Source organism: Cydia pomonella, chromosome 16, assembly GCF_033807575.1.
Source record: "Cydia pomonella isolate Wapato2018A chromosome 16, ilCydPomo1, whole genome shotgun sequence".
Classification (NCBI taxonomy): Eukaryota; Metazoa; Arthropoda; class Insecta; order Lepidoptera; family Tortricidae; genus Cydia; species Cydia pomonella.
Window position 1 is genome coordinate 13237521 of NC_084718.1, and position 26286 is coordinate 13263806.

General features: G+C 34.0%; 1 protein-coding gene across 1 annotated transcript in view; it reads right to left on the minus strand.

Annotated features, from left to right (window-relative positions):
- Positions 1-26286, minus strand: part of LOC133526347 (uncharacterized) — a 391651-nt gene that overhangs the window by 203311 nt on the left and 162054 nt on the right. The window lies entirely within an intron of this gene.

Below are 26286 nucleotides of genomic sequence, written 5' to 3' on the forward strand. Positions count from 1 at the left end.
GTGATTAAGCTTATTTTCAAATTGCTTCATTTAGTTTGCTGGTTTTTTAGGAATGTCTTCTGGTCTTTTGTTTCTGTGTTGAAAACGAGTACTTCTTCTTATTGTGTGAAGGGATCATAGCTAAATAATATTTTAGTTCCTCCTCCAGTAACCCCCAGGATGGTAGCTTTTATGACGTCTTCTGCAGTTCGCGTAGTTGGACGCAGGGAACTCTCCATCATATATTGCTTGTTTGTAGGTCGCCACATTCGCATAGTACATCATACTTTCAAATATGTGCATGTATAATAAATGGGACATCCTCTGCATGCAAGAAACGAATACTGAAATATCTATACTTAATAAGTTCTTGTCTGCATTTGGTGCAACAACATTGATATAAAAAATATAAATACATGTTAATAGATCACATGGCGTTTCGTTTTTTGTGAAAGCGGTCTGGTCCATCATCTTTGACCTTCCAACCTAGAGGGAAAACAAGCTAGACAAAACATCCCAGTTACCAACCCCTAGATTCCTCTCCCATCTAAGTGACCAACTTCATTCAATGTGGCTTGACGACCGGTTTGGCCTAGTGGATAGTGACCCTGCTTACGAAGCTGATGGTCCCGGGTTCAAATCCTGGTAAGGGCATTTATTCTTGTGATGAGCATGGATATTTGTTCCTGAATTATGGGTGTTTTCTATGTATTTAAATTATTTATATATTATAATTATTAGTTATTATATTGATTTATATATTATATATATCGTTGTCTAAGTACCCTCAACAAGCCTTATTGAGCTTACTGTGGGACTTAGTCAATTTGTGTAGTAATGTCTTATAATATTTATTTATTTTATAAATACGTATATATTAGTTTTAAGTTAAATTGCGATAACGTTAAAACTTTTAAAATTAATTTGTATATTAAGCGTAAATGTATTCTATTATAGTGCTTTCATCGTCTAAGTTAAAAGCAATAACAGAGAAAACACTGTTAAAAGAATTAAATTTATCTGCTTACCAGCAATAGCAATTGAGGATTGAAGGCAGCGGTCAATTCAACAATTTACCGCTGCCTTCAATCCCTTTTCAATCCTTAACTGATATTTCTCCAAAGAAGATAATTGTGTTTGGAAGAACAACTTCTTCATGCCGTACCAAACATGGCACACTATAGGTAAGGCCTATACAGATAATAAACTAGATACCAAGTAGAATGCGCCTGCACGGGTGTTTCAGCACTTACCACAATTTATCTTTATCACAGAATGTTCAGGTTTTTAGCGTAATTTCGCGGATTCCCCCGGCATGGGGCTCGAACAAATTGCGCCGGGAATTTCGAAACTAAAATGCGGCAAAACGGGGCTTCATATTTTGGAGCTTTGCAACTTTTGGTTTAAGTTGGTTTTAAGCCACATAATGATGATGCTTCTGGAGGGTAGATAATACTAGACTAGACTTTGCGGCTGGGTGTATAAAACTGCATGGCCACTTTATGGATGAATTTATTTTTATTTTATCCATAACATTAGATAATCGTGTAGAAAGATAGAGGTAATAGATAGAGTTAAAAAAATTACGTGACAAGGCAATAAATAAATTGCAACTATTTTACGATAAAACTTTTATATAGGAAACATAATGATAACATGCTTTCATGAAATGAAAATAAAGTTTAATTGCCGTATTTAATGAGCTTGTAACTGTAACCACTGACGCTAATTGGCACATTGTTTGACAAAATGTAATTCGGAGTCGTGTTTTATTTAATTTTTAATGACTGAGATAGAAGTGCTAAGATTTTATTATTATTTGATAACTGAATTCAATTCAATTTATCAATTATTTATTTAAATCTCGAATCATAGCCTATACAGAAACCGAATTTAGGACCGAAGGACTATAAACATGTATACACACTTTTACCGTTTTCATATTTCAATGGATTTAGGTGACAAAATTAAAACAGATTTATGACTTTGGCTTGTACCTGTAATCTACGTCACTGAGGATTGAGGGCGGATTGTACCAAATCCATCTTTCGGAGTGATTTGCGTAACTCAGCTGTCTTCCCTTAGATAACTAACAATTCTGTAAGTATAATATAATTTCGATGAATCGGTCTAAGTATTGAATGATTAAATTTATCTGACAAGGCCGCCAAAAGAGGAAATTAGCTTGGGGATAAGCATCTCTCAGGAAGGCACTGTAGGATTATACAGATCCTTAAATAAATTGAACAGTACAATTTGCTTGCATAAATAAAGTTCGTAGTCGTTGTTTGATATATTTGATAGTTTATTGCTTAAAGTCGAGAAATAAGGAAAAAATGTTATATGCGTTTTGGCCGAAAACGCAAAAAAAAATTTTTTTTTGCATTTTTTTTTGTATTTTCTGCACAAGAGACCTTATTTATTTTTACACCTAGGTGAAAAAATTCATAACAACGAATAAGTAAAGTTTTTTTTATATATATTTACAGATACGAATTGCGAGTTTACTTCAAAATTTTGATGTCTGTTAGTAGGTATGTTTAAACCAAGTGACAAAGTGGCAGCATCACAGCTAAAAAGGCGTTTTTCACTAAGTTATAACAGAAACAAATTGTCATTAGCTCTAAAATTAGATTGATTTCAGGAAGATCTGCGGGTACCCTCAGTTGGGTTCTAGCTAGCAAGCCATCACACGTACGTAACATTCTGGCTAAAAAAAGCTAAAAGTACTTTAAACAAAGTGTTTGAATGTTTAATGTCGGTAAAATGTAGTAAATTTCATATGGACAAACATAATTGTAAATATTACGTGAATAGGTTCGACAATTGTTTGCTCGGGAATATTAGTATTCAAATGGATGAGTTAATAAGTTTTTGGCAAAAATTTCATTTTTGGTACAAGCTTTTATCGCTGACTGTACTTTTCTTTCCACAGGCAACTAATACTCATCGAGCAAATTCTAAAAAACCCCAAACACAATTAGGTTGCGTTGTTTTATAACAGAGTTCCTATGTCCACCTCTTGTCTCCATCAGCAGATCAGCTCGATGGTACCATAACATTGCATTGTCACCCGACTTACATATGTACGCAAATTTTCAGCTCAATCGGAAACCGGGAAGTGGATCAAATTTAACTTGCAAGATTTGATTACAAACAGACAACGGTCAGGTGAAAGTAAATAAAAGCTTTAATGAAGTCATTTCACAAATTTAAAATACACAATTCTGTGTCTTTCTATATTGGGTTATTTGGGCTAGCGTTGAATGCATGTTGCGGCCTCAGTAACGGAATGGCAAATTAGTTTTGCGAACAGGCACTAGGCGCGGAAAATTCAAAAATAGCATGAACATGTGGCGCCTGCTTTTACATTGCACATTCTAACTATTCGTATGAAAGGAAAATCAGGGAATTTTTGGCTAAAATTAGTCTGCTTTCATGCGATGTATACTTTACATAGAAAAATACGCGGTAGGAAATAGGGTACTACTTTTACAGTGCAATACATCACATCCCAACAGGTGGAATGCGTATGAATTGAAAGTTTTCCCTTAAAGTTTCACTATCTGAATTAATGATTATCTTCTCTGTTAAAATCTATTCAGCGTTAATCACGACAGGTTGTTTTGCTTCTACTTAGCATTTTCACTACATATCGGGAAATCCATGTTATCGGCTACAACATACTGACATCAGTGATACGGAAGCCGCTAGAGACATGCATAGGTATGCATCATATTCCTTGATCGTACTAATGCACCGCGTAATAGGTTAACATCGCTCACTGAAAGTCCTCTTTGCATTCCTCAATTCATTTCCCACCAACGCCCTCACAAAAGCCATTAATTCTTCATAAGGACTGATCAATTAATCAGTTCAAATGCTCTCCAAAACCAATGTCTTGCGGCTAAGTGAAATTCTAACATTTTAATCAATTGGGGTCAGAGCGCGATTTAATTACGTAGCTGATTTCAACCCTGCCCTTATTACGTAAGTGCTATTGCTGTCCGTTTCCAATAATTGTTTAATGAAGACTATTAAGAAAGCAAATAATTCGCAATATCTTTGCTCGATAAAGGTAAATAAATAGAGTTGTCGTTCGCCCATTCAACGACGTGTGCCTCATTATTGTTGTAGAAATATCATATTTTAGAAGTTACAGGGGTGGGGGGGGGGTGACACGACACACAAATATATGAGAAACCTCAACATCTTTTTTGAAGACCTATACCCCACACGTATGGGTTTGATAAAAAAATGAGTTTCAGTTCTAAGTATGGGGAGCCCCCAAAATTTTTGTTTTTTTTTTCTATTTTTGTGCGAAAATCTTAATGCGGTTCACAGAATACATCTACTTACTAAGTTTCAACAGTGTTCTTATAGTTTCGGAAAAAGTGGCTGTGACATAGGGACGGACAGACAGACAGACATGACGAATCCATAAGGGTTCGGTTTTTTGCCATTTGGCTACGGAACCCTAAAAATGGCCGTAGTTAATTCACCGATCTATTACTGACATATGGAATTAAAATTGGAATACAAAATTGTAACGTCAAATGATGGCAATATCGATGACAATTAGGTAAGGTGTTGATAAGGAAAATCTTAAAAAATGATGAAATCTTCCGTAGATATTAGCTTAGTTGTCTATATTTTCAAATGCATACGTAGAATGTCAGATACGCTTGCGATATTCGCACCAGTTGAATGCAACTAACATGGCAATTACACCCGCTCGATACAGCTCCCAAGCCCATTTCCAACTTTGTGGTTTATTGCCTCCTAACATCGGCAAAGGCTTTAATTAGTAGATACCGATGGAAAACAAATATTAGATTTCCGATAGCAATTCTGATAAGACAGCATCACGTGTTATGTTGATTTTGCAAATAAATTTAGTTCTGATTTATGTTAATTAATTTCATCCCTCGGTAAACCGGTTTTGAGTTTGAGTTATGTTTAGGAAATATACGTAGTTGATATGGTATCAGTTAGTGCTTTACAAGGTAATAAATCGCATAAAAAAATCTCGGGAAAACTGTTTTTTTTTTTCTTCTGTGTAATCTCGCACTGAAAAAGACAACAAACGTGTATTACTTTTACAAATTTGAGGATATTTCTTTATTTAATTGAAACCCTAAAAGTATCAAATAGCATATAGCAACGTAAGTAACACGGGCTTTAGCTTCAGTTATAAAGTAGTCGACCTTTTTCATACACTTTTGGTACAGTAAAGTGCTAAAATATGGGTCCACACAAATTACTCAAAAATATGCTCTTAATTTGTATATTTTTAAGTAACCTGTGTGCACAACTTATTTTTACAGTTGACTTATACATCATCGATTAATGTTGAAGTTTTGCATAATAATCTGAAAAACCGAATTTTAAATAGCGTTTACAAAGAATATTTTGTAGGATACACTTGCCCTTTGTGTAAATGGGATTGGTTACAATGTTCACAGAGCGTGGTGTTATGTTTCATTTACATATTATAATTTAAACGACATGACAATGCTTCAGAGTAAATTCACGATGTATTTTCAGCATGTTAATGTAATTAACACTTTCAACACTTTAATATTCACAAAAAGTTAATTGGGCCCAATACAAAATAAAATTTGAATTGATCGTTAAAATATTAACTGAACACAATTAACGAACTTGGCCCACGTCGAAAAGTTTAATTAACATTTTTGAGTTTGGCATTTGAATTATGAATTGTCTGATTCAGACGATGTTAAGAGTAGATTACTCCTTTAACTTAATGTGCTATCAAAGTACGACACATCGTTTTATAATTGAAAAAGTTTAAGGGAGCTGTGTAGTGCTGGAATAAACCGAGATCGTTAGTTGAAATCGAAACCAAAAATGATTTAAATTATACAGGTTTATTTTTACATGTCGTTATTTGTTAAGTAAAATGATCTCATGATTTTTAAGCTCAAATTATCAGAAAAAGCTATGTGAAAAGCAAAAATTGTTTCTAACGCTTTCAACATACTTGTCTAATTTAAGAATTTGAATGCCGTTCATGGTCCTCAATTTCCCACGGAATAATATCATGAAAGGAACGATGCATGAAGATTGATGCGATTTAATATTTAATAACCTGTCGACAATAAAGAAGACATTCAATATAATAGTTCCATCCATCACCCAGTGACGCGTCGCAAATTAGCTGGAAACCCAATTTTGCAAAATTTGGCTGAATTTCCCACTAAAAATTATTAAAGCTTCATGTAATGCGCATAAGTAAGGTGCATATACAGACACGCCGTATATCTAGAAACTCTTAATTTTGTACTAAATTAATATTTGGAGATTGGAAACAATTTTATACTTACAGATTAACCCTATTCTCAAAAGCTAAACTTTTATTTTGAGTGCTAGGCAATTATATATTTATATGTATGGCTACACGTTATATTTTTAACGTGTCTTTCCGCTAACCACATCCAATAAATACTAGATATTAGCTAGTCTAGAAATTTGTAAAAGACAGGGTCCCGTCTGCACGTAGCATAAAGGAGGTGAAAATAGCTCAAACTGTCACTGAAATACAGTTTTTTTATCCCGTTTCGTGTGAATGGATAATGCCTCCTTATTTGGAATCATCTAAATACCTAGTAGTTGCAGCATTATAACAGAGTAACTACAGGACCGTAATTGTGTCTGATTCGGTCGATAATGTGCAATATTGCGCCTTTGTAGGTATGGCATGCCTTGGTTGTATGAAAGATAGTATAATTTAGTGTACTGGATCGTCTTGTTTTTTAGTGAACTGCTAATAATCACGCCATATTCACATCACGTCACATATTTAATTGAAATGTAAAATTTCGCATTAGTTGGTATGAGTTTTTTTCACATGTGCATGTAGAAGAAAGAACTATAGGTCTGTGAATGTTACGAAGTTTGATAAAAAAATATTATTTAAATTTAAAAAAAGAACTTAGATATATATTAGTTATTGGCACGCTTTATAGGAATAAAACCAAGAATTGGAAGAATTAGTTAATGTAAAAAGTATCTCCGATACCGGAACCAAACTTAGGCGCAACCCTAATCACGGAATTTAAGGTTTCGCTGATTACGAAACTGAGCAAAGTTGGGAGTTCAGTGAGGGCCTTGTTAACTATTGTTGTGTTTGGGGCCCACATTCTGAGAACTTTCATTTATTTAAACGAGATTAATGGAAATTGAGCCAATGTGGGTTATTTATGCTACGTGTTATGATGGTAATCTTTTTAAGACTTCGCCGACTGTCCAATGGCGCCCTTATTAGGGGGATTGTGATTGTGTTTTCACACAAACCAATCTATTACTGTATAATTCAGTATATTAAATTTGTAGTCCTACAGATTCCCGAAGTTTTAGTTTTTGTCGCATAGTTTTAATTTGCTTATTCTTTGCTTCATCATCTAAACGGCAAATCGTGGCCACTTTTAGGCGATGAAAACAAGTTATTAATATAGAGCTATATCACATAGATCAGAAATTGGGGAATAAGAACAACAACTGAATTATACAGAAATGAAATGGTGTATTAGAAAACACAAACCCCCTAGTGAGAGCGCCACACAACAGCAGTCAGTAAAATGGTACATACTTTTAGTAGGTGACAAAAACTTACTTATCCACGACGAGACTGATACGGAATATACACTTAGGATAACATATTAGTTGATCTGTGATTATACTATTTTCGAAGGTTGGATAAGTAAATTAATACATACTTAAATCTTATTTATTATAGGGTGCCGATGTATTTTTGTGTCATTGGTGTTAAATTTAAAATTTCAATTAATTACAACACTTTTATTCACAATAACATGCGTTATTAGGTACATGCATTCAAATACATGGATAATGTAGCGAAGCACAAAACAAAAAAAAACTCATGTTTCGTAATATTACTGCCTTATAAGCAGCTGACTAAACTCAATTACCTCGTCAAAATAAAACCAAATTTCATTGGTTCTTGATCGAATTATTTGATTAACGTAGTTATGAATTACGTTGGCAAGCCATAGAAATAAATATGATATTTGAATCCCACACAGATCGGAAGCTTAATTTAACCAACAAGCTTTTGCAAGCGAGCTATCAAAATATACGATTATTACGAGAGAGCCTTTTTTGTGTTCCGCATAAAATTTTATAGAACCATTGTTACTTTTCGTAATAAACTGAAATTTGATAGAAAGCCAAAAATAAACTAATGAAACGGGGCGAAATTGAAAATTCTTTTTTAAAGCTTGGAACATGTTAATTTGGTACAAAACGGGGCAAACAAAGAACACTAACGGCAGGAAATACAGGCAATTTTTTCCATATTTTTAATCTAGGAATTAAGAATACTCAAGTAGAACTTAAAAAAAGAAGCATCAAGAACAGAACTGTCAATTTGGGATGCTACTAGAATTGTCAATGTGTTGGTTTGGAGGTCAAGAGGCAGGAAGACAAACAAACGTGGTCGCTTATAGAAGTCCTGTAATCTACTGATCGGTCGGCCGTTGGACTCAGCTCTTAACCTATACGTAGATAGATGCTGATATTTGTTAATTATGCTAGCGGCCCGATTCGAACTTGATACGTCAAACATTTGCTAAAGATACGATATAGATTAGATCTGTCAGTGTCAAAGTGACGTTTTTTCAAGCAAAAACGTCACTCCTGACACTTATCGTATCTTCCAGAATTTTTTGACGTATTTTAAAGTTTAAATCGGGCCGTGTGTTCCCAACATATAAAAATCAACCGTTTCATGAGAGCTATTTCCAGGAAATTAAAAGGTCTCTTACCAACGCATACTACAGCTACTTACATACTTATAACAAGGCATTGCATATATTTTGATTGCATTTTAAGAAAATGGAGTATTTTTTACAAAAATTAAATTGCAGAAAATATGCGAGTTTAACAGGTACAATCGAAATCATTTCCAAGTATATTTACGAATAGGTCAGTAATAGGTATCTATAACGGTTCAAATTCATCGGTTGGATCGTATTTGTAGAAGCTTAGCAAATTAACCCTCAATTAGGTTCCCTCAACCTTTGCTTTAAGTTATTTACTGAATGAAAGTTCCAGTCTACGCTTTATTTTTCATTAAGTATTCATTAGTCAAGTAGCTTTTATTTGCTAATGATTAACCTGTTGTCTGTGTCCCTACAATAAGGTGCCTGGTCGATTTTTTTGGTATCTGTTTTTTGTGAAAATTTTGGTTAGAAATACGCAGTAGCACTTAGGTAAATTTACACAAGACTAGGCAAGGGAAGGGTAGGCTTCATAACGTTTTTTGCTAAACCTACTCTTCTACCCTAAGGTTTTCTGGAAGAGATCGCTCTTTAGCGATAAGACTGCCTGTTGTCTGCCTCTATAATTAATCAAATGTTTTTCTTTAAGCTGTATCTTTTACTGAGGTGTACCAATAAAACGTATTCTATCTATCTATCTATAAGAGTGTATTTTATAGCCACGTAAACATTACGTGCAGGTACATTAAGTAAACCTTACTTTGTTGTTCCTTATTTCGTCTACTAGTCGCGACTGCTCGCGACTTTGTCTGCGTAAGACTCGTTATTCTCTCATCAGGTTCCCACCATCTGTTAGTAATTCTTTTTATTAATTTTCTTCCAGCCCCTTAGAAGTTAATTTCTGGATTAAAATATTCTTCACTCGTAGATTTCCTAAGGTTATCTAAGGTACGCCTCAGCCAAATCTATTTATCCGTTTTTGCATTTTGGGGCACCTGCAAAACCCCAATGTTGTCACATGCGAGTTATCGTATATACCGCAAAAGCCCCCCTCATTAAGCAGCAATGATAGTACATTGTGCAACGAGGGGAGTAAGCGAAATTTTGGATACGAGGGAATTAAAGACCCGAGTTTGCAATATTCTTACCCCCGGAGTTACACACAATGTTTTTCATCACACTTGCGAAGAAAAAACTAAATTTTAAGCGAAATAATTCTTAAATACGGTGACATATCAAACATTCGTCCGCCATGTTGTAATTTCTTGTTAGGTTAGGCATCGTAGGCACAAACATATTCGGTATTCAGCCACGATTGATAATTATTTCAAAATATTTTGAACGGCTGTTAAATTAATCAAATTAAATAATTCTAAACATGAACAAAAATAATAAGTTATAAAAGTAAAACTCATTTATGCTAATTGTTTTGTATGAATAAGTGACATTATAAAAAAAAAAAACTTTAACTCCTAAGGGAGTTATAGCTTTTTTCACAATCCATAACTCCCGTGGGAACAATATAGGCTTTGTCCTTCAGTAGACCTGCATGAAATAAGATCTTTTTCGAGCAAGTGTAATGAAAAATATTATAATCACCTCCCAAATTACTTAAAAGCAGAGGAAAGGGTCACTACGTATGCAAAGAAGTTGTAATCGTTCCTTGCTGAAAAACCATATTATTCAGTAACCGATTTTCTCACTTTTAGTTTCATTAAGTAAGATAGTTTTGATTTCCTAAAATTGTAAAGCTAGATCCAATAAATGATTATGATTTTATGATTATGATTTATCGACCCTTTCGAAACCCCTCCTTTGTTGAAGAAGCCCATAGTCATTATCGAGGGTTAACCTCAACAGGGTCTTCATTCCACAGCGGAAGCGAAGGAAATTCCTCTGAGACCGCACAGTGCGTGACTATTTAGATTCTAGGCGAGCGTTGTGGTGGTAGTAAGCGACCGTGATGGGCATCATATCAAAGAATTATTAAGAGCACAGAGCCTGTTATGCATATAGTTAAAACAAGCGGTAAATTTTAACGATTTTATGAAATTAATCTTATATAATCCGATAGCGTAGTAAAGCGTAAAATCGGTTATGAAGAATAATGAATACGAACTTCGAATAGTGCCTTGGGCATTAAAGTCAGAGAAGCTAACCTAACTGGGAAGATATCGTAGATTAAAATAAACACAAATTAAACGTTCTTTAATATTTTTAAAAACATTTTCTCTTCTGGAATGCGCGCTCGCATACCCGTTCCATCTGACAGCGAGATCTGATTCTAAAATCTAATGATTATGTAACTGTTGCCAGTCACCGTCCAAAAGGCTGTAAAGTTTGCAAACCTTTACATTCTGTGTAATATTTTCTATTTATAATTTCTTTCAAAATTTGATGTCATTAAAACAAACAGATCTAACAAGTGCAACAATGTTTATTTTCAAACCAAATCCACTATCCAATATTCCACTACCTTACTACTATATATCTTTCGCAAATACTTATGACTTATGACTTTCGACTATAGAGTTAAAAAATGTGCGGTATCCAAAAATAAAAATAAAACATCATGCTCGGTCTGGTTTGCACGAAAATGGTATGAGGACTTTATGGCGGTTGGAACACTTGGAACTTGTTGAGTCGGTTAGGAGTGGAGATTTAAAAAAATTAAACACATTTTTTAAAATAAAGATCTTTATTTTAGTCTGAATATCGTGCTACGTTGCCTAGCAAGTTAAAGAAACTACCTGGTTATCTATTATATCTGACGGATAAAGCAAAGAAATTTAATAGATAGTCCGTAACGTGCTGGTTTTTTCGAATATATGGCCTACTAAATAAATAAACTAAGTATCATTTACTTTGTCAAAGCCTGCGCTGATCCGTAAATTTCCCTACTAAACCAACGTCAAGAGTAAACAGAAAACGTCTCGTGTGCTACAATAATGAGAAGGCTTACCTTTGATGGTTGTTTACCAACTGTAGCTTCGCGAAACAACGTTGTAATTGAAACGTATTTGTTTGATTATCCACTAAGCATTGTACTTCACTTAATTATGTAATGCACACAACATTATGTTTATGATATATGTAAGGATTGTCTGTTACACTAACGCATATTTTTGTTTTTCAAACAATATATTTTCATCTATAAATGTAAAAATGTTCACTCAAATTTATATTCACATTAATTCCAACTTTATTTTGAATTATTTATTACTTTAATTAAATAAATTCACCACGTATGCAAATTACCTATATTCTTAAAATTTGGCAAATGTTTAATATTAACACCCACATATACTAAAGAACACATTTATTATTTATTTACAAACACCATCAACTCCAAATTCAAAACTTAACTTTTTTGAATAACCTCACAATTTCAACTTTCTACACTAAATCCGTTACCCAACTAGTTTTCAAATTGAAAATCCGTTACCGGTTTGAATAGCCGCGGCGTTCCATGGGAGGAGCGTTCGAAGCCGCGGTCTCCGTGCGACTGACGGACGGTGTCAACGCCGGGCCGTGAACAATGCTGCGTGGTGATGTATGTACTAAACTGAAATGCGTTTTTCACCCTACAGTGGGAATTGTAACGGTTTTTCTGTCGGTTCTGTAGCTGAAGTTAGCTACTAGGGCAGATATGTAGATCAGGCAGGAATTATGCATAACATCGGTTTTGGTCTTATTTTGCCGCAAATTATGAACATAATAAGTAAGTGTATTATTAGTGACTCTGTGAGCTGTATACCTCGCGAGCCCTGAGAAAACTCAATTGACAAAAAAAATCTTGCACACAAAATTTCGCGAAAATCGGTCGGTAAATGCGACCTGGAGACGAGACCAGCCGGACAAACGCAAGCATTTTGCATTTCTTTCACGGTCGGTCATTGACAGACCTGATGTAACTGGGCTATATTTGCGGGTTATTGTGCGCTGTTATTGTAGAACTAGAGTAATAAATTCTTGTAATGATAAACCTGTAATACCTGGCTATTTGGTGTTATTATTAATTATAATCTGTTTAAATCAATATAATTTATAAAATATAAATTTCTATACATACTCATATGCAGGTATATAAAGAATGTGTAACATACCTAACACTCATTCTTATTACTCAGATCACTTTTACACACTGGCCACATCATTGAGGTTTCAAGCAGCAACTAGGTCATATTCCAAGTCTGAATGAAGTAAGCTATGTGAATATTCATCAAGCCACACAAAAATAGCGTCAGCACATTTTTCATAAGCTTAAATTCTCCATTACTTTTATGAGCTTTATACTCATGAGTCTGCAAAGGTACGAAATACTTATGTGACAGTAAATAGGCAGTAACGCGGTTTATATACTGAAGAATATAATTTTCAATACGAATACGAGCCAATTTAAAGCTTGAGTCTAGTTGGTTAGGCTAAAATTTGTAAAAAATTGAGTTGCTTCTATTTTTTTCCGGGCACGCGACTTCTTTGTTTGCATTTATTATGCCGTCTAGTCCTATTGTTTTTGCTTTTCCATTTTAAAAAGTACCGCCCTCCGGAAAAGGGCCAGGATAAGCTCGAATGACGGTAATCCAATACAAAAGGACCGCAGGTAAATGCTGTTTCCTTGTCTAACTTTTATTGAATGGATGAAGAAGATAGATAAATACAGCACTACGTGTGGAAAAAAATATGGGCCCTGGAGGGAAAGTGCCTTAAATCCTTATGTTAGTTCATTTTACTTACAGGAAGAATAATTTATTTTGAAAAAGAAACAAAATTGCAATTTATTCATTTTAATTGGCTTGTCTCGCTCGGGAATCGAAACGACTAAAAATTCCAAAAAATTAACTCTAGCTATTTCATACCACACGTCGATACAGTTAATGTTAAAGATAAAATTTCTCCAAGAAACATTAGTCGTACAAAATATCCATAAAATGGAATATTTACTAGACAAGAATATTTTTAGAATGCAGTTATGTTTACAAAAAAAAAACATCAAATTTAATGAGCTAACTTAAGGTTTTAAGGCACTTTCCCTCCAGGGCCCATTATTGTTTTCTACCATGTATACAGCATAGCACATTGCAAAATTTCAATTTCTCAATTGATCATTCATAAAGTGGCCTATGCGATTTTGCGGCTGGGTGAATAACAGACTATATAGAAGAAAGTAATATTAAAATGAAAAAAGGTTTGCTTTCAATCTTCACTAGAACAAAAACTCGACATGCCGTCACGCCTGTTTTTCAAAAGGACAGGCAGAGGATGTAAATTTTAAATTGACGCAACTTACCCGTACATTTCGCTTGGATTTTCTTAGTTATTAACACTCCGACCCTACCGTGTACCCTGTCTCACTTTTTGCTGTGTGCTTAATAAATGTTCTGGTTATTTTACATCACTTGCTTACCGTACTTTTCAGTCGAGAATGAATGGCTTTAGAATCTTCTTTGAATAATGAAATAAAATAAAACAACGGTAGACGAAGATATATAAGTTGCAACAGTCTGAATATAATGAGACGTGTACGAAAGAACAACTCAGAATATAATATGCTTAAAGTTTTCCTAACAGTCTTATATTATAGATTTTTAGGTTTAACACCTTTATTACACGATTATTAATTGTTGAAACAGATATATTAAATACTTCTATATGTATAAGTATACATATATATACACGGCGTCCCACGACTTTGTCATATGGAGGAGAAGTAATACTGTACTCAAGCATAAGAATGTATGCCTTCTAAATAGCGTAGCATTATAGATATAAAAAAAAAGACCAAGAATTTGCACATTTCAGATTTTTTGTCGGGCTATGTAAAAAAATTGTTTACATGAATAAGTATGAGAGTGCTTGAGGGTTTCGATCATGCGGCAACGTCGTGGGACAGCCTGTATATACACACAATTATTGTTATGCGCGTTATGCCACCTAATAAATCACTTTAAAAAAGATTATTTTTGTGCAGTACTTAGTAAAAAGAACTGATTTGGAATTTATGATTATAATTAACAACACTTTATGTCTACTAAGGTATTGTATATACCTCTTTTAAAGTAGAATGGTCACAACAATAACTTTAAAACTGGTCGCAAAACAAAACAAAACAAAAAATGCTGAATATTTCATATCTGTAAACTTTGAGAGAGTAGGGACCTCACTTGAAAGTTATTGAGATTGAGTTGAGAGTCGAGTCTCTTGTCCTCGGATTTATGGACACCGTCGTCCGTGGAAATGGTACCGCCGGGACAAAATGATCAACGGCGCCTCAGGACAAAGGACTGCAATCATAATGGATATGACTTGAGCGGGTAGACATGGTCACCCTATTAATTTTTATATTTGCTAATGTGTTTTTAGATAGACTGATTATTTTGCCAAGATATTCACTAGAGAATGCAGTGCCTATTTAGTTTTTGCAGAAAGGGTGAACAGGTTTTTAGAGCCTCAGCAATGCGCACGTGAAACCCCTGGAATTTCGGGCGTCCATTAGCACATTGATTTGTTAGCTTGTTTGCTATCGATGTAGTTAAAATATGTAAAATAAAACCGTAAAAGCTATCAACTACATTCACATTACGCCATGTATTTTAATTTAATATTTTCTGTACCTAATGTAGACTACATTAACTTGTACGTAAAAAAATAAGGTTTTTATTACTTACATCATGTAATGTGTTTTTTTTTTTCAGTAATTTTCCCAACTTTTTTAAGCCCGTTCGATAATTATCATACATCACGGTTTTTGTTTATTATTTTACAGTGAACAAAGTTATAAATAAATATACGAAATCGTCTTCCGGTTCGAGCGCCATCTTGATGGTTAGCCTCGTGATTGATTCCTTTTTTTTTGCTCATTAATATTGTTTTGAAGTGTAATATCGATAGCTTATTATACAGACAACCAATGTGGTAGTGTGCAATGAATGGAGAATTAATCTTGAAACGCGTTTAACCATCATTTTGGAGTCAACGGCCGGTAGTCCACGTGCTACTTGTAAAGTCCAGCTATCGCTTTACAAGAGCTAATAAAATGACCGTATACTTTGTACTGACCGTACAATTTTAGTCACATTTAAAGGTCCTAATACCTTGATACTGGCGAAATAGTCCCACTGGACTAAAGCCGTAATTTTATAAGAATGAATGAATACACGAAATCATTCCCACAGCAAAAACCAGTATGTGTGATAATTATGAGAGATATAATCTTACTGTCAGTTTTGAGTAGTCATAATCATGTATATGCCTGCAATCACGGATCTAAAAGGCATATAAAGGCTGTGGCGCGTATCCAATTCGCCCGCAGGTACGAACAGTAGCCTGCCATTTGTAGCTTTTGTGCCCTAAAGGCACAAACTGTATGTCCATCAACTTTAGAACTGACTTGTCTTCTACATGTGTGCTGTCAGTTGCTATTTCACTCGGCTACCGAGCGCGGCGAGTAGTAAACTGTGGTAAGTACCCTTCTTTTAAAAAAATATGGTCTCGATCAAATGTATGATAATTTTGCCAATGTCAAGTGCCGTTGTTCTGTAGTAACTTTTAAGTGTGCTCGTAGAGCATGACGTTGTTTGGTAGTTGCTTTTAGTAAAGAGATAGCTGGACTTTACTAAAAGCCACGATGGATTGCCGGGTGTTGATTAAAATATGGTTTAACGCGTTTCAAGATTAGTTTTCCATTAGCTGCACACTTCCATGATAGTTTACTGCATAATAAAGCTATCAATATTGCACTTTACACAGCATTAATGAGCAAAACACAAAAAAAACATTCTCGAGGCGTCTTAGCCATCTTAAATCACAACGACAATTACAATAAAATATTTTTTTTACAGTAACGGTACCTTACTTATTTAGTGAGAATTACACGCTGATAAAAACAATTCATTTCAATTTCATATACATTCGCTCCGTGCATGACTGTGGTGCCGCCCTAGTGGGTGTGGGATTTATATATTCGTAGCCTATTTGACAGTTGGCACCTGCCAAATACTATGAAGATGTGGTCCATCTAAAGTTCATATTTTTACCACATCGTGCATTGTCGTGGCTTATATTTCTCCCACCACCACTTCACACATAGCTAATAGGACATTGAACTATTACTTACGTAAATGTACTTAGTTTCGCATGTATGTAGGTAGTTGTTTTTAAAAGAATTTATGAAACAAAATCCAATGAGCGCCAGAAAGCTATGATAAATATTACTAGTGACTGTGAACTGTAAACCTCACGTTCCTAAGCTTACTTCTTTGAGTCATTATCACAGCGTACTCGCAATGTTCTTAAGTACAATAGATGCTAATGTTCCTAATGCCAATTTCCACCATTATGAACATTTCTCAAAACAAACGCAACGACAAAAAAATCGATTTAACTGCTGAACCTGCATACCAAATTTAACGAAAATTACGACCTGTGGATGATAATACCCGGACATCCGAAAGCAGTTTGCCCAAGCCAAAACTTCGCTAATGCTTCGGTCACTAAAAAGGAAAATGCCTGATCTACGCTGCTGAATGAGTTGCAGATGGCCATGTTAATGTTGAACGATAAAGGGTAGACTGTGGGCATGGCTTTACGGACTTTGAGATCACGATAGTCTGGTTCTTTTAAGAACGTTCGTCCGCGCCTTTACAATCAATAGGAATTATAGTTAGTGGGCATTGTTTCTACAATTAAATTTGCAATGGAAATTCTTGGAACAGAACATGTAACATACAATACGTTCCCGTAATAAAGACGAACAGTCCAAATTTTGATGAAAAGGGATACCTGTAAAGTTTAATTGAATTTAAATGTCAAATGTTTTAAACATCGACTTGTTTGAATTTGAACAAGCGCAAATTACATCGGAAACGTAATTATATAAATATGTTCTGATCAACATGTATAAATTAACCCTTTACCGCATATGCGACCATATATGGCAGTTATATACAACTCTATGGACAGCTATTAAAGTTCAAATATAAACAAAATATTGTTATGACATACGTTAAGGTGTTAATGACATATAAGTATGTCCCGGTAAGTATGTAACGGTGTCCCTAAAGTTGTCTGGAAGAGATCGCTTACAGCGATAATACCGCCTGTTGCTACCTTTCTTTACATTGTAAATCTGTTTTTAAATTTGTTTTCTTTGTGGTGCAATAAAGAATATTTACTTACTTACTTACTTATCTTCATCAATGTGACTATTTTTTAATTAAGTTTGGTTCCTGTATCTTCCTTCATGAAATGCTAATGAGTAGGTACCTATCATTAACATAAAAGTATAAATTTACATACATAAAGTTCCTAGTTAATTACTACGAAAACTGTTCAAAAACATGCCAGCAAAACTTGCCGCTTGAGGAAGACCAGAGCTTCGCGCATATTTTAATATGCATGATATTCTGGGCTTTATAAAATGTAGCTAAGTACACAACTTTGCCCGTAGAATTGTACAAAGATACATGAGTGGCAACCACGTACATACCAAAAATCACAGCCTGCGAAGACCAATAACAAGTAAGACTGAAAATCGGGTCAGGAAAACCCTCTGATAAGGCTAGCCTAGATAAAAATCGTACATCAACGAACGCAAAGCGAAAAGAAAAAATGTTAGGTCAACCGGGATAATGCGTTACTTGTGGTAAAGGCATCTTTTGAAGATATCTTCGAAACACAACATATTATTACCTATAATAGCTGTCTATATTAAAAGTTCGGTTACAATAGTTCTAAAATGTTTCGTGTAGAAGATATCTTTCAAAGATGCATTTACCTCAAGTGACGCATTTATCCCGGTTGACCTTTATGGGAATGACAGTGACAGTTGGAATCATATCAGTGCTATGAAATGTCTATTAGCCTATTAACTAAAGTTCCGATTAGCGTTTTCTATCAACGATCATCATTTTATCTAGCCTCCAAGGGCAGTACACTACCCGGCGATAAAAATTACGACGATTTCCGATCACAAGTTTCATCGATCATCGTATTTATTAAGTATCGTTACATATCAAATAAATACTGCACTTTAATAGTTATTTATGATACAAGTGCAGAAAATAGGAAATTCGCAACGAGTGTTGATTAATTAAAACACGACCGAAGGGAGTGTTTTAAATCGACACGGGTTGCGAAACGTTTTACAATACATATGGCTTTTTAAAGTTTCGACATACGCATGGAAAGTGCTCATTCCCGCACGCGTCTATCTATTACACACGACTGACGTACGTCACATAGGTAGTGTATGACAACGCTCTACGAAGCCGAAATTAGCAATCTCTTTCCAAAGATCGATGTGCAATATTTATCGCCGGGTTCTGTACATATTAGTAATTACTGTACTGGCAATAGCAGATCATTGAAATAAAGTTTCATCTTGCAGTAGACGTCATTCAGCTGATGTAATAATTAAATAAATTCTCGATTAGAACACTAAATGAATGTAAAACGATTAGGAACCCAGTCCCAAAAATAAATGTATTGGAGTAACTTGGAAAGAAAGGGTTAATGTTATATAAGCGTTGCAGTAGCGTAAGTGTTACTAAATAAAGTATAAAGTGTTTCTAGTTTTTTTTTTATGATTTAAGAGGCAAAGGAGCAGACAAATCGCCTGATGGTAAGTGATTACCGCTGCCTATGGACACCAACAACACCCTCAGGGGTTGTAAGTGCGCTGCCGGCGAAATGGAAATACGCTCTTTTCTTGAAGGTTTATTAATAGATATTAGCTATTTTCAAAAATACCCCGCTTTGGAAGTTAAGTGCATTTTGTGTGTACGCCTTATAAATAACTTGAACGAGGTTCTAAAGAAAGTATGTTACTGATACATTACGGCTATGAAAGACTTGATGGTCAGCTATTTATTTTGTAGTAAAGAAGACATTATTGGATGGTTATAAACGATGTGAACATTTAGAATTGGAGCAGGAAATTTAGACTCAATTATAAAAACAACACAAGTAAAATAATTAAAAAATAATTTAAAATATCAGTAAAGCCTTAATACCATTTAGACAGGTCAATTCGACCGTGAACCTGGCATCAAACCGATCTTTGAATGACATTAGAATCATATAGCAGCATTTAAATATCTATGTAATGTCAGGTGCACGTTCGGTGGCTTGTAACTCGCATTATATAATGGCGCGAGCAAGATGATCTGCGGGTAATTTCAAATCAATATCAAATGAAAGTGGTTTTAAAGTCGGAATGCTATTCCACAAAGCAAACTTTTATTTTTTTTTCACGAGATGTTGAGCATTATAGACTGAAACTGACGGGTATTGGAACGCGCCATCTGTTATCAACGTTCAGCAATAACCGCGCCACATACATCATCCAGAATCCCATTTTAAAAGTAATTCTATTCCGCAATTGGATTTCGCCAATCTTACGCAAATTACCTCGTTATATCGGATTCCTTTTATAACATGTGTGATATATTAGGAAGATATTGGTGTGGGTGAAAAAGGTTTTTACCTACTTTATATTTTTAATATCAGGCCATGTTGTTTAAGCAGATTAGTATTTTCAAATTACATCGAAAGATTAGTTTATAATTAGTGTAATATTGTCATTAGTTGAAGTTTCAAGCTATAGTTAAACAACCCACATAAAATGACTCGATATAATTTAATTTCGAAACACTACCTTGCCTTTTAAGGCCCTGCATCGAAAAATAACGGGATCTTTGAAGCGTGGCAGTGGCTAGCCCCGGAAACAAACAAACGTGATTTTCGGATATATGTATCTTGACTATATGATAAGAGATATGATACCAGTCGAAAAACAAAGGCTTTAAATTTTCTCGATGGAATATAAATCCAAAGTTACATCTACATTTTTAGTGTTTACCTTAGTGCAACTATAAGGGTTCCTATTTTACTACGGAAACCTGAAAAAGATTAAGCTTTAATCCTACTTAAATATCTTTTCGGAGCCTAAATTATGCTCATTGATTTTAAGTTAATTTTACAGACGCAAATCTACTGCAATTGTTTCAAAATTAAACAACCACTGTTTCAAAATTAAACAACAAAAATACAAGTCAAACACTACGCAACACTTTAACTCCCATCCACGACACACCACAATGGCGACAATGTAGCTTTCCACAGTAAAATGTAATATTGCCGTTATCACTACGGGTCGGGTGGGCTAGTGTGGATACTCTACTTTATCGACTCTATTCGTTTTTATCTCCCCAAGATATTGGAAACGTATTTTCTAGTTTGTCGTTTGTTTGCAAACGAAACGTGAAATGTGTATTAAAATCGAAAAAATGTATTTAGATTTTTTTAAATATATAGTTTGTACTATACGTAAGTCATACGAGGAAGTTTTAGTTTAATACCTATAGATTTTTTCGGAATACAATGCTATAGAACAAGTGTAAACTAAAAATTCTACCTTATCTTATTAAGCTAATTAAGGAAAAAAACTATATTCGATTATGATCTTCGAATTGATTACTACTGTCAAAATTTTACAAGAAAATTTCCCTGCACAATTAAATGTTGATGTAATTATATTGGTTATCGAATATTTCAGTTTAAAATGGGTTCTTATTTACGCACAAAGGTGATCAAAAACATGACGCGTAACGAATATTACCTCTGAATTAATTTATATGTATAATTGAAAGGTACGTTGATAATACTCGTATTAATTAGGTATAAGTATCACGTAAAACAAAGCAATCATTATGCCCGCATATTGGCGAAAGCAATTTCAAATTTTAACGACAGCCAACGGATTAATTACCGACTGATATGTTAAAATGGCATTTTTATTTGCGAAACCGATTAATCATAAATGCATATTTATTAAATAAATAGTACCTACACATATAGACTCCATCCTGATGATTTCCCATGGTCAATTTCAGATTTCATGGTCAAACAGTTTTAATACCGCATTATGCCACATTTTTGCTTTGTAACAAAAATTTAATTTTATTTCATTTGATTACTATAAGGATTACTTGAATCTTATGCTGCGGAATTTATGGGTTATTTTAGTTAAGGTTGAATAAGTTTGTGGCGATACTTGTGCGGATTACATTTGGGTTTTGCCGAAGCATGTGGCGGATTACCTTTGCATTTGATTATAATTATGATACTAACACAAAACTTTTTCTAAAACGCTCGTGTACCCTCCGTAGCCCCCTAGAGTGCAGTGGACAAATGAAATTGCAGCAACTTTCTCACAGCACAATAATGGGCGCCACGGACGCACTCAACTGAGCAACTTTGTGACACTCTCTGGGGTGCAATGCACCCGTTTTGATTTTTACTGCAAGTCATTCTCTCGGCGGTTTATTTTTGTACGTTTTGCAGGTGTTTGTTATGTTAGACATGAGGTGTAAGGGATATTCTGTAAGATTACTTCACAAAACTTGACTAGTATTCTTTTTTTTTAAACAGCTAGAGGATTGTCTCTTCAAAAGGAAAGGTGTTTCCGCATGAGTACAATCTGGGTCTCTTCAAGGCAAATAGGTATCTCATAGGTAAGCGTGCTCCACCGTAGACCGCATCATCACTTACCATCAGGTGAGATCGTGGTCAAACGCTTGCCTATCGTTATAAAAAAAAAAAAAATTTTTTTTTCGGAAAAACGATACAAACTTCAATCCAAGTTATTATAGTTTTTTATGGTACGTTGCTTTATCTACCTGAATAAATTATTGAAATTACTATAATAGTAATAATATATATAATAATTCAGCCTATATACGTCCCACTGCTGGGCACAAGCCTCCTCTCATGCGCGTGAGGGCTCGGGCTATAGTCCCCACGCTAGCCCAATGCGGATTGGGGACTTAATTAACTACTTAAAATAATGTTAAGGTGGTGTTTAAGTTCGGGTATAATACAATTTTAAAAAATTATACATGAAGTAGGATGAAATGCAAAGTCCAGCAGCTATAAATTTATTAAAGATGTTAAAATAAACCTTAATATTAAATAGACATATAACAATGTTTTCTTACGTGGGTAGCGAGCCAGAAGAGCTAATCAAAGTGCAGTAATAATATCGGCCAAGGAATATTAACTTAGGAAGAAATAAGCACTTTCGTTCCGTACTTCGATAATTGAACTTTTTTTACAGACCAAAATGCGACTTTTTAGAATTTTTTTCTGAAAGAAAATGGATTAATTTCTGTTTACTCACATGAAATTAAAGTTTGTATTAACGTTAATTAACTTACGCGTGCAGCCAAAGCAATGTACTTGTAAAATAAACAAATGCATTAAATGGAAGAGCAGTGTAAGAAAATAATTAAATCTGGAAAATAAAAACAATTAAGATAAACATTACAGGTGTAATTAGTAGCTGCTACTAATGACACGATGTTTTTTTTTTCTGGCGAGACTTTTTCTCTAGGGATGCAAATTAATTACGTGTTTATTTTTCCAATCTTTAATTAAAATAGGTCGGCAAACGCGCCGGTATCATTTCCACTGTAAAAAGGATTATCCGGTTTCAGTATTCTTCTAAGACCAGGATTACTTTTAAGACGATATTTTAAATAACGCAAACGTAGCCCACAAAAAATAATGAATGTCAAACCGGAATTTTAAAATTCAAATATAAAATCCAATTTTGAATATTTAGCTGTATATATTCATTATGCTGATCATTAGGAGTTTTTGTGAACAGTTTCCTTTTCATAGAAAGTTTTGTATTGTGGACTGATTTTGTAAGGGATGGTTCTAATAATTCCATGGTTTAGAGCTTTCCCTTGCTTGTTAATGCTTGATAGTAAACTATTTTTATCTACATTTAATTATACATATATCGTTATATGTATAATTAAATTGTTCGTATATGTATAATTATAAAAAAAAAGAATGATGTATCACCGGTAACGAGAAATGAAAGTAAAACTAAGTGCAATGTTGTGTATTTTTTTTATTTATACAATAAAGTCTAAATAAATTAGCAACGTTTATCCAGTTTACTAAATTAGTAAAAAAAACTTGTGCATTTCATAAAAAGTGTTTGATTAAAATGGCGTATAACGAATGAATGATGTTTAAACAGGTATTTAATTATTTTATGTAAATTGCCTACGTCAATTTCCAGTTTAAACCGTCAAAGAGGTAATGTCTAAAATATAACGGACGATTTTATTTTTTATCTTTTGTCCCTTTTTACCATATCAGATAACATAATTAAAAAATTGCTACCTAGATTAAGTGGAGACATAATTATATTATTTATTTATCTATCTAACTATGATGATATACAATTTCAAATATTTTTTATATGTTCTTGTTTTTAAACTGATGTGGACCAGACACTTCCTTTGATAATGACATTGGAAAACTCCCTTTCACTACAATATATTAGTAATAAAAAGTTATGTCATTTCTATTGATTTAACATTTAACCTATAGACATAACATATAGATAACCTGTATAGTTCACACGTACTTGCAATAAACTAGCAAAACTAGCTGAAAATAGTATCCCAAATCAGCTACAAATCTATTCCCAGTCCACTATAATTTGGATCATTTTAAATCGAGAGTGAATAGATAGAAATCTTTTACGTATGCATGTTCCATCCTAAGCTGCATCGGCACTTACCATCAGGTGAAATTTTGGTGAGATGTTTACCTTTTCCTAATAAAAAAATAAAATAAAATTATGCACATAAACAAATTTTATATCAGTTAAGTTTGACGTGTCCAATATCAAGCTACTTTTTCCTTATGATGCTTGGTTTTTAAACTTCTGTTACAAAATGAAATTCCGCGCTCATCATTGGTCTCGGTCGCTTTTAAGCATTAAGTGGAAACTTTTCAGTTGGAAACTTGAGTTTCAATTACACTTACATAAATAAGGATGTATTGGTTGCCAATTTTAAACGAATTTAAAAGTGAATATAACACACATTTCAAGTTCATAACTTGTACATAACCACACAACACACAAAACTTGCAATTATTTATTTGCTCTGATGTTTCGACGTGACGTTGCGATCTTAGTTACAAAAAGACTTGCAGAGGGAGTCCACTTGTCCATGTCCAGGTGTCCTTTGTTTGGCATAATTATTGAAAGTCATAATGTAATGATAGTCATATTATCATTAGTCACAACTCTGAAAGCGTTAACCTTTCAGGAATTTCCTCAGGTTATCCTATAGATACCTATAGGTTAGATTAGGTTAGGTTAGGTTTGTTTTAAGGCAATCCTGAAAAGTTATACGTTTCTGATAAAAACCAAATTATGGCAACGAAAATGCGGACAAACAAAACATAATGACTTAAAACTTTATGGGAAATAATAGAGGCCCGTCCAGGTATTTATGTTTATGGATTCGACATGTCCGTCTGTACGTCCGTTTATGTCACAGCCACTTTTTTCCGAAACTATAAGAACTATACTGTTCAAACTTGGTAAGTAGGTGTATTCTATGAACCGCATTCAGATTGTCACAAAAAAAATAAAAAAAAAATAAAAAATAATAATTATTATTATAATAATTTAATAATAATTTTGGGCGTCATCAAACCCATGTGTGTGGGGTATCTATGGATAGGTCTTCAAAAATGTTATTGAGGTTTCTTATATCATTTTTAGGGTTCCGTAGCCAAATGGCAAAAAACGGAACCCTTATAGATTCGTCATGTCCGTCTGTCTGTCCGATTCTGTCACAGCCACTTTTTTCCGAAACTATAAGAGCTGTACTGTTCAAACTTGGTAAGTAGATGTATTCTATGAACCGCATTAGGATGTTTACACAAAAATAGAAAAAAAACAATAAATTTTAGGGGTTCCCCATACTTAGAACTGAAACTCAAAAAATCTTTTTTCATCAAACCCATACGTGTGGGGTATCTATGGATAGGTCTTCAAAAATGATATTGAGGTTTCTTATATCATTTTTCTCTAAAATGAATAGTTTGCGCGAGAGACACTTCCAAAGTGGTAAAATGTGTGTCCCCCCCCCCCCCCGTAACTTCTAAAATAACAGAATGAAAAATCTAAAAAAAATATATGATATACATTGCCATGTAAACTTCCACCGAAAATTGGTTTGAACGAGATCTAGTAAGTAGTTTTTTTTTAATACGTCATGAAATAAAAATAAAATAAAAATTTTCATCATACCCATACGTGTGGGGTATCTATGGATAGGTCTTCAAAAATGATATTAATGTTTCTAATATCATTTTTTTCTAAACTGAATAGTTTGCGCGAGAGAACCTTCCAAAGTGAAAAAAAGTGTGTCCCCCCCCCCCCCTGTAACTTCTAAAATAACAGAATGAAAAATCTAAAAAAAATATATGATATACATTGCCATGTAAACTTCCACCGAAAATTGGTTTGAACGAGATCTAGTAAGTAGTTTTTTTTTAATACGTCATGAAATAAAAATAAAAAAAAATTTTCATCATACCCATACGTGTGGGGTATCTATGGATAGGTCTTCAAAAATGATATTAATGTTTCTAATATCATTTTTTCTAAACTGAATAGTTTGCGCGAGAGAACCTTCCAAAGTGAAAAAAAGTGTGTCCCCCCCCT